Here is a 15347-nt window from a genome sequence, read left to right on the forward strand (position 1 = left end):
TATGGTCCTCCCCGTTTATGGATAAGAAAATTGTGTAGTTAAGCAAGTTACTTCAGATCACGCAGCTCATTGGTGCTGAGGACGGGATCTGAACCCAGGCTGTTGGGCTCAGCACTCTGTGTGTAATCACTGTGCTGCACCATCTTCATGTGGACCCCACTGTCCCCCAGGGTGGGGGTCCTTGTCCTTGTTTGACAGGTGAGGAGACCGAGGCTAAGAGGAGGGGAGGGACCCCTCCAAGGTCACACTGGAAAGTCCTGCGGTGGAATCTGCACCCTGATGGGGAGGGGTGCCTGCCCTCCTCGTGTTCTCTCCACCACCCTGACATTTAGAGAGAGGGGGGCTCGCGGGCTCACCCCAGGATCCCCCGAGTGAGTGGTCAGTGGAGGGACTGTGGGAGAGAAGTGGGTCCTGTTCCCCGACAGACCCAGGCTCATGCCACTCGGGCTTGTGGCCCTGGGCTAGTCACTCAGCTGCAGTGGCGGCTTGTTGGGAGGCTGGGAGCGGAGGCAGGCACAGGTGTTTAGAGCATAGTAGGTGCTCAGGAATGGCTGGGCCTTCTCATCCCCCTTGGGACTGGGACTCCTGCAGGCTGGGCTCTAGCACGGGGGCCTGATGGTGCCCTCTGTGGGGTCCTAAGCTCCCACTGGGGGGTGCCGGGGGCAGGAGAAGAGGCTGGCTTGGCCACAGCTCCCAAACTACCTCTTGGGAGGATGGACAGGTCTCTCTAGGCAGGGCCTCTGCGCCCCCAGCCAAGGCAGGCATAAAGCCTGGGCCCTGCTGCCTGAACCCTCAGACCTGACTCATCACCCACAGTCATGCCCTGTCACCTGTTATCCCCCTGTCCGTCCACCCTGCCCCCAATACTAATAACTAACCCTCCCTGAGCGCTCCCATGCGTCACAGCCCATCTCACTTAATTCTCACGACTAACGGTCCTATGGAGGAGGAACAGCCACTGTGCTCAGTTGGAGATGAGGAAAAAGAGGCTTGGAGAGGGGAAATAAACAACCAGGACGCGGGCACAGGGGCTCACCTGCCTCCAGGGCCCCGGCTGTTAGCCCTGGGGACAGACTTGCACCTGCACCCCATCACCCACCCCCAGGTGCCTTCACCTGACTCCCCTGCCATGCCCTGCCCCTGACAAGGCGCTGCCTGCCCCCTGCCCACCCCCATCATTGCACATGTACACACACACTCGCGCACACTCAGGCTTGCACGAGGGGCCCTCACCCCGAGATGTGTCTCCACATCCACGTTCACACTCACTACTATAAACTCCTTCCTGCATGAAGTCCCCTCAGGGGCTTCCTCTTACCCACTCTTGTTTCTGGGCCTGTCACAAAACTTGCCATCAGATTTAAAGCCGAAGGGAGAGGTAGGTAGAGAGGAGCCAGATCTCATTTTATTTATCAGTGGCTGTAAAGCAATATTTCAAGTGATAATTATAATCATTAAAAATTCGGTTATCGTCTGTGGGAAGGAAAGTGCTGCCCGCACAGCCGGCTGGGGGTCGATGAGCGAAGCAGATGTTCTGGTAACAAGGTTCCAGCTCTAAACCTCCAATCCCAGGGTAAGTGTGCTGGGCATTCTGGAGCTAATGGACGGTGACAGAGCTCAGGAAGGGGAAGCGGAGAGCTACTCTTCTGTGACCAGGTGACCCTCACCTGCATGGCCCTTGAGCCCTTGGGTGGGCTCGAGGAGATAAGGGGACCCAGGTCTCAGCCTCCCCCATGAGCTGAGGCTTGCCCTGGGACCTGACATCCTTGCACTAGGGGGTAACTTCACATGTGGGTCTGGAAATCCACGTGGTGGGTCCCCTTACAGGGGTGTGTCACGTGCCTGCTCTGCGGCCAGCCTGGCCTGGGCTCTGCTGATGACCCAGCCGTGACTTTGGGTGTGTCACCCACGCACTCTGATTGCCGCGGCTCTTGGCCACCTGCAAACACCTTCCCCGCCAGCTCCTTGCTGCAGCCGCCCAGCAGCCCACCGCGATGGAAGCACCGAGAGAGCAGAGGCCTCTCCACTGTCCATCTCCGTGTCCTCAGTGTCCAGACCAGGGCCTGGCACACAGGAAGCTCCCAAGAAATGTTTGTCTAAGGACGACGAGAGCGTGTAAATAATCAGGACACAACCATGAGGTAGGCATTCGCATCCGCATTTACCAGGGGAGGCGCCTGAGGCTCAGAGAGGTTAAATGCTTGCCCCAAATCACACAGCTGGGGGAGGGGGCAGGGATTAGGAAGGGGAGGGTCAGTGGTAGGGCTGGGAGAGCAGCATGGATCTTGGGGAGAGACGGCCAGAGCGGTCCTGCATTTAGACAGCAAATCACATGTTTTACAAGCCTCCAGACATTCCTGGGGAAACTCAAGCCAGCCTGTGTGAGGCCCCAGTGATGGTGACCTTGAGGGAGAAGGGGGAGGAGGGAGGAAGGGAGGGAGTGAGGGAGCAGCCTTATTTGCCTAAAAGCCCCACCTCGTCCAATCAGCTGGGCTCTCAGGGGCGGGGACACCAGGACCTGGCCAATCACCAGGAGGCTGGGAGCAGAGGCAGGTGGAACAGAGCCAGGCCCCACCCAGGTCAGTGGTCAGGCTCCACACCCTGTGTTCTGGATGGACCCTCCTGACTGTTTTTTTGCTCCTTGACCTCCTTGAGTTCTCCCAACAGCCCAGCATCCAGGGCAGGAACAATCACCTTCATTTTGCAAATGAGGCAACTGAGGCCCAGAGAGGTCAAGAGACTTGCCCAAGGTCACACAGCCAGTCAGCAGCACCAGAACTGACCCAGGCCTTGACTCCCAGCCCAGGGTGCTGAGTCCTGCACCTCTGGGCTCCTTCCGGCTGCTGTGGCCCAGGGCCCTGCTGGCCACCCTTACCCTGGGCCTGTCTCTGTGACCATCAGAGCCCTCTTCCCAGCAAATACCCCCACCCAGAGCTCAGCTCAGAGCTGCTGCCCACCCCCAACCTCCCTCTCCAGCCTCCATCCCTGAGCCCCAGACCCTTTGCTCCAGCTGCCCCCAGACACCCAGATAGCAGATCAGGTACCCACAGAATGTCAGGGCTGGCAGGGGCCCCAGGAGCATCTCGTCTACCCCTGGGGGCTCACGTGGGAGCAGTGGTCCCTCAGCACCACGCTGTGACCCTCTCCTCCATGAAGGCCCCCAGATCCTGACTTGGGGCACTGTTCTTCTCCCAGCATCCCTCCCCCTGCTTCCTGCCTCACTTACCTCTGGGCAGATTCTCAAATCCAGGTTGAAGCTTTGATTTACAGACTTCCTGAGGAAGGAGATTGGTGTCTGCGCCTGCAGTGACTAAGAGGCCTGGTGATTTACTCTGCTGGGAAATGCTTGCTCCTCCAGAGGGATCATCTTGGCCCCTCCTGGTTGAAGGCTAAGATTTATTGAGACTTCCTGCCTGGTGGCTTTGGGGTAGGGGGGGCAACAGAGGTGTAGGAGCTATGGGGACCCCCATGAAGTGAAGTGCAAACCGAGACAGTGTGGTTGAAAAAAAGATGGATTTAGGGGTCACCAGTGACCTGGGTTTGAATCCCTGCCCCACCATGACCAAGCTGTGTGAACTTAGCAGCGTCACTTAATCTCTTGGGGCCTCGATTTCCTCATCTTCAAAATGGGTATAATCACACAGTGGGGTTGGTGACAACATCCGCCCTCCAAGAAGATGAGGCTTAGATGAGGGGTTGTGTATAAATGCCTGGCACACAGGTGCTCAGGAAAGTTGAATTCTCCCCTCTAGCCCATCTGAGGTCTCCCTTTCCCTGCCAGATCACCTCCTCCAGGTCTCCCCCACTAGCTTTCCTCTAAGTGCCTTCCTGCACCCGTCTCTGTCCTCGGGGAGAGCAGACCCTGTCAGTCTCTCAGGTTCCAGGTCCCTGTGGCTCAGGAAAGAGAAGGACGAGGTCCCACTGGCAGGGCAGGCCCAGCTGTGTGCCAGGACGCCGGGCACAGATGGTTCACACGCCCAGGGATTGTTAGCAGTGCAGCTGCTTCCCTGCTGATGAGTTAACACATCTTGTCTATAAACGGCCCTTGGCAGAGTAAGGGGCCTCTGGGGCCCAAAGTTGTGCTGTGATCCAAGGGGTCAGCAGAACTCTTTAACCTGTCTGGGTTCTAATAAGGAAGAAGAGAGTGGTGGGCACTGGCTTCATCAGGCAGATGACCCAGGGTCTGCCTGGGCTGGGGTCAGACCCCTGGATGGAGTGGGTGGGAGGCAGCTCCACTCCCTCTGAAGGGATCTCTGGGCCCCTCAGTGTGAGACCCCAAAACAACCCCTTCCATTCTCAAAGTTGCTACTGCAGCCAGCAGGGTACAGTGTTGTAAGGAGAGGGGCCCTGGAATCAGACCAGCCAGAAACCAGCTGGGCCACCAGGGACCAGGGGCTCTTAGCAGCCCCTCTGTCTCCTGAGCCTCAGTTTTCTCACCTAGGAGTGGAATGGCTGGATCATATGTTTAACATTTTAAGACACTGCCAAACATTTTCCAAGTGCTTAAACAAGTTCACACTTGCATCAGTGGTGTATGAGAGCTCTAGTTTCTCCACACTCTTGTCAACACTTGTTACTGTCAGTTTTGTTTTGTTTTGTTTTAGGCATTCTAATAGGTATGTACTGATATATCATTGTGGTGTGATTTGCATTTCCCATTTACTGGCCATTTGTATATCACTGGAGAAATATCTATTCATATATTTTGCCCATTTGTAAATTGGGTTATTTGTATTTTTATTATTGAGTTGTAAGAGTTCTTTATATACTCTGCTTGCAAGTCCTTTATTCAGATATGATTCACAAATATTTACTTCCATCTGTGGCTTTTTATTCTCTTACTAGTGTCTGTTGAAGAGCAGAAGTGTTTTTTTTTTTTAGCTTTTTATTTTTATCGAAGTATAGTTGATTTACGATATTGTGTTAGTTTCAGGTATACAGCAAAGTAATTCAGATATATATATATATATTCAGATTATTTTCCATTATAGGTTATTATAAGATATTGAATATAGTTCCCCGTGTTACAGAGTGAATCCTGTTGCTTAACTATTTTATGTATAGTAGTTTGTGTCTTTTAATCCCGTACCCCTAATTTATCTCCCCCCCACCCTCACCTTTGGTAATCATGAGTTTGTTTTCTATGTAGAAGAGCAGAAATTTTAAATTTTGATGAAGTTCAATTTAATCAATTAGTTCTTTCATAAATCCTGCTTTTGATGTTACATGTGAGAAATATTTGCCTAACCGCAGATCACAAAAGTGTTCTCCTATGTTTTCTCATGGAGGTTTTATAGTTTTAGGTTTTATATTTAGGTCTATGATACACTGAAAGTTAATTTTTATATACGGATTGCTGTTCTTTTTATCTTTTTTTTGTATGTGGATATTGAGTTGTTCCAGCACCATATTGATGAAAAGACTATCCATTCTCCACTGGACTGCCATTGCACCTTTGCCAAAAATCAATTGTCTTTATATGTTTGTGGGTCTATTTCTGGACTTTATTCTGTTCCACTGATTGATTTATTTCTCTTTATGCTGACCCCATACTGTTTTTTAAAATATTTATTTTATTTTTTTCTTTATTTTCTTTATTTTTATTGGCTGTGTTGGGTCTTAGTTGTGGCACATGAGCTCTTCATTGTGGCGTGCGGGCTTCTCTCTAGTTGTGGCACGTGGGCTCTGTAGTTGTGGTGCTCGGGATCCAGAGTGCTTGGGCTCTGTAGTTGGCAGCACAAGGGTTCTCTTGCTGAGGTGCGCGAACCCAGTAGTTGTGGCACGTGGGCTTAGGGGCCCCACTGCATGTGGGATCTTAGTTCCCCAACCAGGGGTCAAACCCACGTCCCCTGCATTGGAAGGTGATTCTTTACCACTGGACCACCAGGGAAGTCCCACCATGCTGTTTTAATTACTGTAGTTTTATAATAAGTCTTGAAATCAGGAAATGTTAGTCCTCTAACTTTGTTCTTCTTTTTCAAGGTTTGGCTATTGTAGAACCTTTGTGCTTCCTTATAAATTTTAGAATCAACTTTATCAATTTCTATGAAGAAGCCTATAGTTTTTTCATAATTCTTTTCCTTAAGTTTTTTGCATTTTTTTGATCTGTAGGATGACAGTTTTTATTAAATTTGGTGAATTTTTGCTAGTATTATTTCAAGTATTTTGCCCCTCCCTCCTTTGAGGACTAATTACACATGTACACCAGAGGGCTTGGATTTGTCCCACAACTCACTACTGCTCTGTTCATTTAAAAAAAAATTATTTTTTCTCTCTCTGTTTTAGTTTGAATAGTTTCTGTCACTATGGTATCAAGTTTATTGAGCTTTTCTTCTGCAATTTCTAATCTGCTGTCAATTCCATCCAGTGTATATTTCATCTCATGCATTGTAGTTTTCACCTCTCTTTGTTCCATTTGATCTTTTTAATATCTTCCGTGTCTCTACTTCACTTTGTGAACATAAGGAACACAGTTATAATAGCCATTAAAGTCCTGTCTGTGAATTCTATCATCTGTGTCAATTCTGAGTTCGCTTTGATTATTTAATGTCCTCATTACGGCTTGCATTTTCCTGCTTCTTTGAATGCCTGTTAATTTTTATTTGAATCCTAGGCATCAAGAATTCTACCTTGTTGGATGCTGGATACTTTTGTATTTCTATAAAATTTCTTAAGCTATATTCTAGGGTGTAGTTAAGTTACTTGTTAATAGTTTGATCCTTTCAGGTCTTGCTTTTAAGAATGGTTAGAGGAACTGAAGTAGTGCTTAACCTAGGCTGATTTACTTCCCACTATCGAGACAAGACCCTTCTGTGTACTTTACTCAATTCCCTGTGAACCACGAGGTTTTCCAGTCTGCCTAATGGGAATAGACACTATTCCCAGCCCTGGAAATAGTGAGTGCTGGCACTGTTAATCTCATCCTTTTGGGTGCTTCTGTCCACAGTTTCAAGTTTCCTCCAATGGGGGCACTCATCACACTCAGCTGAATGCCTGGGAAGGACCCTCTGCCGTTTTTTCTTCCTCTCTGCTCTTGGTACTCGGTCCTATGGACTCTGTCTCGTTCTTCCTGGTTTCTCAGCTCCATCCCTTTAACTCAGCTCCAGCTGACTCCTCCTCCCAGCATCCTGGCCTGGGAATTCTCTCAAGATGGAAGCTGGGGAATCACTGGTCTCACCTTTCTGTCTCCCTCTGAGGGATCACTGACCTCTACTGTCTATTGTTCAGTGTCTTGGTCTTGGCCCTTTAGTCCTGAGCCTCAGTATCCTTAGCCACAAAAGACGAATAATAACTATAACTACCCTTCCCCCACCCCGAGTTGTTGTCTACTAAATCACTAAGTGCTCACTAGATGGTGGCTGCTATCATTACATCACTACGACAACCACTACTATTCAACACCAATAACTGAGGAAGTACAGTAAGTCCCCTACATACGAACGAGTTCTGTTCTTTTTTTTTTAATTAATTAATTTATTTTTGGCCACGTCATGTCTTTGTTGCTGCACGTGGGCTTTCTCTAGTTGCAGCCAGTGGGGGCTACTCTTCCGTGCGGTGCACGGGTTTCTCATTGCGGTGGCCTCTCCCGTTGCGGAGCACGGGCTCTAGGCGCACGGGCTTCAGTAGTTGTGGCTTGGGGACTCCAGAGCACAGGCTCAGTAGTTGTGGCACATGGGCTTAGTTGCTCCGCGGCATATGGGATCCTCCCGGACTGGGGCTCGAACCCACGTCCCCTGCATCAGCAGGCGGACTCTCAACCACTGCGCCACCAGGGAAGCCCAACATTTTAAATCTTATAGTACAGTACCTTGAAAAATACTGGGGAATCATTGTACAGTCCAACAGCTGGCATACAGGGACTGGCTTCGAGTGAACAGGCAAGAAGAGTTACTGACTGGAGGAGGGAGAGGAGGTGGGAGATGGCAGAGCTGAAGGATCATCAGCAATAGGAGATGGAGGGAAAGCTGCAATTTCACTCACGCCTGACGTTGATGCAACGCACGTTCGAATCTTTGAAAGTTTGCAATCTGAAGGTTCATATGTAGGGGACTTACTGTACATAATGGGCAAAAGCTGCTAGGAATTCAGAAATGCTTTCAATGAATTTCTCTGTCATTATAATTGCTATAGCACACACATATAATAAAATAGTGGCCTCTTGTGCGCTAAGCCAATAATTCCATGTACACAAAGTGCTTGGTGCTATTAGGTGCTGGGTGTACAAGAGATGGATTTAAGGACTCCTTTGCAATAATCACCCCCAGGAGTTTAATAACCACACTCTGACTCTGACCTTGTTCTAGTCAAAGCCAAGAGGGATTTCTGACAGCACAGTGATGACAGCGTTGCAGTAAAGGGTCCAGGAGTTACCTTCTCCTCCCCCGCTCCCCGCTTCCAGCAGAGTACTTAGCAGCCCAGGCCCTTCCTGGATTCAGAGCCAAGCTCTTCCCCTCACCCACCCCCAAGTCTCAAGACTTGGGCTAAGCCTTGTGGTTCTTTTTTTCCCCCAATGAATACATAATTGTCTCATAGGATGAGCCAAGATTGTAATAAAACACGTTCATTACATCTTTCTGCACAGAGCGGTTTAATGAACACAGGGCTGCTGACCCTCTTTGGCCCCTGAGCCAAATGCAAACTAAATGCATTCCACAGTGCCATTTAATTATCAGGGGTGGGGGAGGGAGGAGATAGTCTGTGACTGAGATAGAGAAAGGGAAGAGCAGGAGGGTGAGGGAGAGAGGGGTTCCTAGAGGGGCAGAGAGGATGAGGAAGGGTGGGAAGGAGGAAAGAGGGTGAAGGAAGGAAAGGGGTGAGCCAGGGGGGGAAGCGGTGAGATAGGACTCAGGTTTGGATTTGACTCTCTAAATGCCCCTTGCAATGCTGGGTCGACTCGTTATTTCCATTGGAAAAGGAAGGACCTCAAGTCCTACGTGCTACACACTGTTGGGTGCTGGATGAGACAGACTGGATCCAACAAGGGACACGACAGATAAGATCTCTGTCTTCTTGGGTTTCAGAGACTGGTGGGGAAGCCAGGCATTTTGTAAATAATCACATCAAGAATACACATAAGTAGGGCTTCCCTGGTGGCGCAGTGGTTGAGAGTCCGCCTGCCGATGCAGGGGACACGGGTTCGTGCCCCGGTCCGGGAGGATCCCACATGCCGCGGAGCGGCTGGGCCCGTGAACCATGGCCGCTGGGCCTGAGCGTCCGGAGCCTGTGCTCCGCAACGGGAGGGGCCACGTCAGTGAGAGGCCCGTGTACCGCAAAAAAAAAAAAAAAAGAATACACATAAGTAAAGGTAGGTTTGTGGTTATTTGCATGATTATGTTTAGGAGAGGAGTAGAGTGGTTAAGAGAGTGGGCTCTGAAGAATGACTGCCTGGATTTGAATTTGAATTCCAGCCCTGCTACATTTTGACTGTGGCAACTTGAGCAAGTTACTTAACCTCTCTGGGCTGCGGTTTCCTCATTTCTAAAGTGAAGATAAAAGTGCATATCTCATAGGGAACTTGAGAGGATTAATCTAAATATGTGTAAATCACTTAGAATAGTGTTTGGTGCCTAGTAAGTAATGACACAGGCTCTCCTTGACTGAATTTTAGGCAAGTTTCTCTAAGCCCCTCTTCTTGACTAGACCTTGATTTTGGGCTAGCATATCTGTCCTTGCTAAGTCCAATTTTAGCAAGAATCCTGCTAAGTCTGCTTAGAGAAAATCTCTCACTCTTGATATCTGATCGCCCTGACCTGCCTTCAGTAAGAATACTGCTAGGTCAATTTAGCAAGCATCCATTACTGTTGGTGTCTCCACCGACCCCCTCACTCTGCTCCTCGGCTATAAGTACTCACTTGTCCTTGTTTTATTTGGAATTGTGCTCAGTTTTTTAATACTGAAGTCTTTTTTTCCCTATTGCAATAGTTTCTGGGTAAAATTTGCCTTTACTGCTTTAACTAGTGTCTGGTTCTTTTTTTTTTTTTTTTTTTTTTACATCTTTATTGGAGTATAATTGCTTTACAATGGTGTGTTAGTTTCTGCTTTATAACAAAGTGAATCAATTATACATATACATAGGTTCCCATATCTCTTCCCTCTTGTGTCTCCCTCCCTCCCACCCTCCCTATCCCACCCTTCTAGGTGGTCACAAAGCACCTAGCTGATCTCCCTGTGCTATGCGGCTGCTTCCCACTAACTATCTATTTTACGTTTGGTAGTGTATATATGTCCATGCCACTCTCTCACTTTGTCACAGCTTACACTTCCTCCTCCCCATATCCTCAAGTCCATTCTCTAGTACGTCTGTGTCTTTATTCCTCTCTTACCCCTAGGTTCTTCATGACATTTTTCTTTTCTTAAATTCCATATATATGTGTTAGCATATGGTATTTGTCTTTCTCTTTCTGACTTACTTCCCTCTGTATGACAGACTCTAGGTCTATCTACCTCATTACAAATAGCTCAATTTCATTTCTTTTTATGGCTGAGTAATATTCCATTGTATATATATGCCACATCTTCTTTATCCATTCATCCGATGATGGGCACTTAGGTTGTTTCCATCTCCGGGCTACTGTAAATAGAGCTGCAATGAACATTTTGGTACATGACTCTTTTTGAATTATGGTTTTCTCAGGGTATATGCCCAGTAGTGGGATTGCTGGGTCATATGGTAGTTCTATTTGTAGTTTTTTAAGGAACCTCCATACTGTTCTCCATAGTGGCTGTACCAATTCACACTCCCAGCAGCAGTGCAAGAGTGTTCCCTTTTCTCCACACCCTCTCCAGCATTTATTGTTTCTAGATTTTTTGATGATGGCCATTCTGACTGGTGTGAGATGATATCTCATTGTGGTTTTGATTTGCATTTTTCTAATGATTAATGATCTTGAGCATTCTTTCATGTGTTTGTTGGCAGTCTGTATATCTTCTTTGGAGAAATGTCTATTTAGGTCTTCTGCCCATTTTTGGATTGGGTTGTTTGTTTTTTTGTTATTGAGCTGCATGAGCTGCTTATAAATTTTGGAGATTAATCCTTTGTCAGCTGCTTCATTTGCAAATATTTTCTCCCATTCTGAGGGTTGTCTTTTCGTCTTGTTTATGGTTTCCTTTGCTGTGAAAAGCTTTTAAGTTTCATTAGGTCCCATTTGTTTATTTTTGTTTTTATTTCCATTTCTCTAGGAGGTGGGTCAAAAAGGATCTTGCTGTCATTTATGTCATAGAGTGTTCTGCCTATGTTTTCCTCTAACAGTTTGATAGTTTCTGGCCTTACATTTAGGTCTTTAATCCATTTTGAGCTTATTTTTGTGTATGGTGTCAGGGAGTGATCTAATCTCATACTTTTACATGTACCTGTCCAGTTTTCCCAGCACCACTTATTAAAGAGGCTGTCCTTTCTCCACTGTACATTCCTGCCTCCTTTATCAAAGATAAGGTGACCATAAGTGCGTGGGTTTATCTCTGGGCTTTCTATCCTGTTCCACTGATGTATCTTTCTGTTTTTGTGCCAGTACCATACTGTCTTGATTACTGTAGCTTTGTAGTATAGTCTGAAGTCAAGGAGCCTGATTCCTCCAGCTCCGTTTTTCATTCTCAAGATTGCTTTTGCTATTCAGAGTCTTTTGTGTTTCCATACAAATTGTGAAATTTTTTGTTCTAGTTCTGTGAAAAATGCCAGTGGTAGTTTGATAGGGATTGCATTGAATCTGTAGATTGCTTTGGGTAGTAGAGTCATTTTCACAATGTTGATTCTTCCAATCCAAGAACATGGTATATCTCTCCATCTATTTGTATCATCTTTAATTTTTTTCATCAGTGTCTCATAATTTTCTGCATACAGGTCTTTTGTCTCCTTAGGTAGGTTTATTCCTAGATATTTTATTCTTTTGTTGCAATGGTAAATGGGAGTGTTTTCTTTTTGACAGTACTTAATAAACTCCAAATTTGAATATAAAAGAGCTAAAAAGTTGGACTTCCCTGGCGGTCCAGTGGTTAAGACTCCACAATCCCAATGCAGGGGGCCCGGGTTTGATCCCTGGTTGGGGAACTAAGATCCCACATGCTGCAGGGCACAGCCACAAAAAAAAAAAAAAAAAAAAAAAAAAAAAGAGGGCCATTGTTTAAGCTCAGGAGTGAAGACAGTCTTTTCTGAAGAGGTGCATCTCAATCTGAGATCTGAAAGATGATCCACATGTCAAGAAGCGGGGAGACAATGTACATAGAGTTATATGAAGGGAGGGTGGTAAGGGTCTGGATATAGGGGCTCAGGGTGCCAAAATACCTGAGTATACATTGGGAAAAGTGGAGGGGAACAATATAGAGGCTAAAAACGTTGATAAGAACTTCTAATTCTTTATAATTGGTGTACCCCATGATCTGTTCTAAAGTCTTCATTTTTCATTATGCCTCATGCTCAACTCTTTTTCTACTCATGAGAAGTCCTGAATCAAAGACATTGGGACAGTTATGGCTGAAGAGTTATGGAACATAAATACTTCTTAGTCCAATATCCTTATTTTGTTTTATTTAAATAATTGACCAAATAATGTGAAAATACATTGTCATGGTAAAAAACAGTCTAATAATATGGATGAAAAAAAGGGCCTCATTTTAAAGAATAGGAGTTGGGTTCAAGAATCCCCATCTTGCATAGAAAGATCTTGAGATAACAACATCAACAACCATAACAGCTCACATGTTCTTTTTCTTTTCTTATTGAAGTACAGTTGATTTACAATATTTGTGTTAGTTTCAGGTGTATCACATATTCTTTTAGCACCACCTATGTGCCAGTCGCTATCTCTTTTCTTGCATTATTTTTACTTATTCTTCACCACAACCCTATGAGGTAGGTTGCCATTATTATCCTTATTTGACAGATAAGGCAGCCATGGTACAGATAGTTTAAGAAATTGGCCCAAGATTATGTAGCTAGTAAGGGGCAGAGTCAGGATTTGAATTTAGGCAGTCTGGCTTCAGAGCCCTTCCCTCATTCCTGGTCACAATGCACAATTTGCAAGAGAAAAAAAAAAAAACAACCAACCAACCAGATAATTCCATCTAGAAGACGAAGGGAATGAGTGATCCCAGGAATCTGAAGAGAAAAACCATCTAAATGCCCTGGGTGCTGTCCATGGTTCTGACGCTAAGGAAACTCTAAACAACATCGGATCCTTCACTTTCTCTCCACTCTCCTGACCTCCACTCACCTTCTCCTACCTCTCTTCCACTCATCCCCTATCTCTCAGCATATTCAGGCTACTCTTGATAAACACCCATCTGCTCTAACTTGACGTTCACTCCTTTCTTATGAGCTGTGTTTGTTGAGCCTTGGATCAGCAGTGTTCCTAGGCCACAACCCTCGTTGCTTTTTTTCTTGATCAAATCTGTGTTTAGCTCCTGCCCTCAAGGAGCTATAGGCAATCTAGGGATATAATATATACAACATATACAGTAGGTAAGGACTAAACATCTCAGGATGGCATACAAAGCCCTGTAACGTCTCCTGTAATGTGACCTTTTGTCTCTGTGATTACCCTCCACCTGCAGTCACTGAACACAGGATGCATCTCCTACCTCTGGGCCTTTTCACTGCTCTCTAACTGGCATAGGCTCCCACATGCCCACTGAGTTCAGGTGCCACCTCCTCCAGGAAGCCTATTTTCATTCCTACCACAATCACCACCACTGCCAGGCTGAGTAGTTTCTCCTAAACTTTTGAGGTTTTTGAGGGTGAAACTAACAACAACGGGGGACATTATGAAGCAATGAGATATAGTGGCATTCCATGCCAACATCCTAGTTTTTCAGAGACAATCTGGGGCAGAGAAGGAGCTCTAGGCTTAGAATAAGGAGAACTAGGGTCTTCTCGGAGATTTCTCAAAACACTGTGTGACCATGGGAAAAATGTACTCTCTTTCTGGGTTTCAGGTCCCCCCACCCAGGGAACTTGAGGGACTTCACGCTAAATGATTCAAGAATTCACTCTTTCCACAAACATGCCTTGTATGTCTACCATGAGCATGGAAATGGGTCAGACGCAGTGCAGAGATGGGGTGTGGAGGCAGATGGGAATCCAATGTGAATAGTCGGAGAGGACAGGTGTGGATAGCATTCCAGGATCTAGGAGAAGCCTGGACAGCTCAGAGGAAGAAGGGCCTGCCAAAGTTCCCGTGGGAAAAAGTATTTGAGTGGGGCGCTGAAGGATTTAAGATGGAGTAGGAGGCAGAGTGCATTTCAGTGAGAGCAAAAGTCCTAGGCTCTAGTGTTACAGGGTTCTGGGTTCTGTAATTCTGGGTTCAGGGTCTTTTTTTTTTTTTTTTTTTTTTTTTTGCGGTACGCAGGCCTCTCACTGTTGTGGCCTCTCCCGTTGCGGAGCACAGGCTCCAGGCGCACAGGCTCAGCAGCCATGGCTCACGGGCCCAGCCGCTCCGCAGCATGTGGGATCTTCCCAGACCGGGGCACGAACCCGTGTCCCCTGCATCGGCAGGCAGACTCTCAACCACTGCGCCACCAGGGAATCCCTGGGTTCAGGGTCTTTTATTCTCTGTTCTAGATTCCATGGGTCTGGATTCTGTGACTCTGGGTTCTGAATTTCTGAGTTTAGAATTCTGTGATTCTGGGGTCTTTACTTCTAGGTTTGGTGGTTCAAAGTTTTATCATCTATAGCTCTGGGGGCTAGGATTCTACAGTCTTGATCCTCAGTTGCATAATTCTAAATTGTGGGTACTGGACTTTGTGGTTCTGAGTACTGTGTCTAGTTTATTCCTCTTGAAACCCCAAAGCAAATGCTGGGGAAGAGAAGGAGATCCCGACACCCAACTGCTCTGAGGAATGTTGTCTCCTTCTCCCCACCAACAGGCAACCATTAAAGGGAAGCCCCTCCCTCCATCCCTTCCCACCTTCTTCTGTAGTCCTCCTTCTCCCAGTTCTTCTGCCTATAATGAGGTGCCCCATGCAGACTGGGGGACAAGCTGAGAAAGGGTGTGGTTGGAAGGGCCAATCTACCGGACTCAGCAGGGCTGAAAATAACGGTCTCCAGACTCTGCCCATCCCTAAGTGACGGACGGCCTGCAGAGGGCACTGCTCTAAATAAGCAGGTCCCATGTCCTGCAATAATGCAAGGACTTACTCTTTTTTTTTTTTTTTTAGGACTTACTCTTTAGTGAAGGAGGAGAGGTAGGGAGCGACTCTTTAGTGAAGGAGGAGAGGTAGGGAGTGTGATATAAAGGACCCTTATAGGCAATACACACCATCAGGGCATTCATCCCTTTGGGTTAAACATTGCCCTACCCTGGTGTCATCCCTCAGGCTGCTTTCCTAAGCTTCTCCTGATGAAGGCTACTGATAGA

This window comes from Delphinus delphis, chromosome 1, assembly GCF_949987515.2.
Source record: "Delphinus delphis chromosome 1, mDelDel1.2, whole genome shotgun sequence".
NCBI classification, from domain to species: domain Eukaryota; kingdom Metazoa; phylum Chordata; class Mammalia; order Artiodactyla; family Delphinidae; genus Delphinus; species Delphinus delphis.